The sequence below is a fragment of the Octopus bimaculoides genome, chromosome 3, assembly GCF_001194135.2.
Source record: "Octopus bimaculoides isolate UCB-OBI-ISO-001 chromosome 3, ASM119413v2, whole genome shotgun sequence".
NCBI classification, from domain to species: domain Eukaryota; kingdom Metazoa; phylum Mollusca; class Cephalopoda; order Octopoda; family Octopodidae; genus Octopus; species Octopus bimaculoides.
In genome coordinates, this window is record NC_068983.1 from 6037870 (window position 1) to 6040132 (window position 2263).

General features: G+C 35.4%; 1 long non-coding RNA gene across 1 annotated transcript in view; it reads left to right on the plus strand.

Moving 5' to 3' along the window:
- Window positions 1–1247: 1247 nt before the first annotated feature.
- The window catches only part of LOC106881142 (uncharacterized), a 9980-nt gene continuing 8964 nt past the window's right edge, over window positions 1248–2263 (plus strand). The window contains exon 1 of the long non-coding RNA XR_001410819.2: window positions 1248–1665. This is a non-coding gene — a long non-coding RNA (uncharacterized LOC106881142). The remainder of the gene's footprint in view (window positions 1666–2263) is intronic.

Genomic DNA, 2263 nt, shown 5'->3' on the forward strand with positions numbered 1-2263 from the left:
TCTTAGTATCCTCGAGTTTTTCCGTGCCTGGATCGATATATCTCATAATCTCACCGGTAAATATTGTATGGCATTTGTGCCTGCATGTTGTAAATGTCAGGTTTGCATCAGCTCCTATATCTGATATCGATTCTGGTTCGCAACAGTCCGGAATAGACATTGACAGACAACTATTTTCCATGCAGTCTGACAAGCATAGAGGTTCACAACAGTCACATGTTACGTCCGAAAATGTCAGCGACCTACAACAATCTCTTCCACACATCGAATATTTTTGTCGTTCACATGTTTTCCCCATCAGCCGATAAATTGTCACAGGGCCAGGGGTGTTTCTTATTATTTCAGAAGTTGTCATTGGATCGGCATTTTTCCCCGCGATCTCTGAAAGTGTCAGCGGTCTACCGACGTGTTCTATAATTTCTGAAACTGTGTGTGGTTCACAAACAACTCCCAAAGCATTCGAAACCCTCATACATTCAGGTATGTTTGTCGCAGAATCTCCTTGTTGCCTACATCGTTGTTCTGCGGTCGAAGCGATTCGCTGTCGACTCTCCTCTTCCGAGTCCTCGGAGAGTGTTTGCGGTGAGTGATTGCCTCTCCTCTTCATTATTTTAGTTAAATAGCTCTTATTAAACAATCCAGTAATCTCAGAAGTCCCGTAATGTAATTTAGTTATTTGTGGGGCTAGAACAAAATTTTATTCCTTTCTAACTGCTCACTATACGACTGAGACCATGTCATTTGTTTTCTCTGAATTATATTATGCAAAAGCCGAGTTTGGTTTGCTTGTTTTTTGTTGTGTTTTTTGTATTTTTTTTTAACTAGATTGATAAAACATCTTCGAGTTTTCTTTCCTTGTCAACAAAGCGAAAATATTAAAGAAACAAACGAAAGATTGTACGTACAGTTAACTATACCAACGTAACGAAATTCAGAAAGCACAAATTCTATTTACCTTTAACACTTGTATTCTTCGATCAGTTTTGATACGTTTAAATTTCTACAGATAATATAAATCCGTTTATATGACCAAGTATCTATATTATTATAGCTAACTCACAAAAGAAAGTCAGTATTATTAATGCTACACATGTTTGTTTTTCTTTTTATATATATGGTATACATATATAAAAGACATTTGAACTGATTTCATACCGGCTTTGTAGCGTCTGCGTAGTGATACGTAGTGTAGACATCAGCCTCACACCACAACCAGAATTGACCAATATAACACCGAAGAGGTAACAGTTCTGTTCTGTAACAGCGATTACCATTCCTCTTCTTAAACTACATTCTGACTGTTTATTCTGTATATATATGTATTATATATTTATTTACACACACACACACATATATATTATCCGAATACACATTTTATAAGCGAAATTTAATGAGTGCGGCAAATTCCTAACTTGTTATTACGAATCTTACATGCAAAATATTAATCAAACGTAAAGAAAAAAAAAGTCTGTGACTATTTATATTTTATTGCTTCTGATAGTTTTGAGGACGGTGGAACTAAAATGGTGCTGGTGTTCCATTTCTTGTGTTTCTCGCTTTTAAAAAGAAAGATATTATCAAGTCTTCATGCCGTTACTATTAATGGCGTTTCTGAAGAAAATGAAATCACCTTCTTTTCTGTCTTTGCTGTTAAGAAGTTATTTAGTAAGTATAAAATGATAAAACACTAGAATATTATTTTCTCTCATTTTTTTTTTTTCAGAATTTTTTTTGGGCTTATTCTTTCTCTCAATTTTTTTTCTTTTCATTTGTTTCAGTCATTTGACTGCGGCCATACTGGGGCTTCGCTTTGAATGGTTTAGTCGAACATGGTTTAGTCCTCGGTACTTTTTCCTTTTTAAAATCTAGTACTTATTCTCTTCGGCAGAGGTAAAGAATACGCACAGAACCCGTTTTCGGCGTAACCCTAATCCTAACTCTAACCCTAAACGTAACCCTAACCCTTAAATCTAACCTTGACCCTAACCCTAAGCGACGTAAACGGGTGGTGTGCATATTCTTTACCTCCGCCAGACTTTAGAATGGATTAGGTAGACGGAAACTGAAAGAAGCCCGTCGTAAATAGATAGATAGACAGACAGATAGATAGTCAGACAGATAGACAGACAGACAGATAGACAGACAGACAGATAGAAAGATAAAGCTTACTTGGAAGAGGATGCGTGACGTTCAATCATATAATAATATAAATAATATATATATATGTATATACATATACGTATGTATATATGTATATATATAT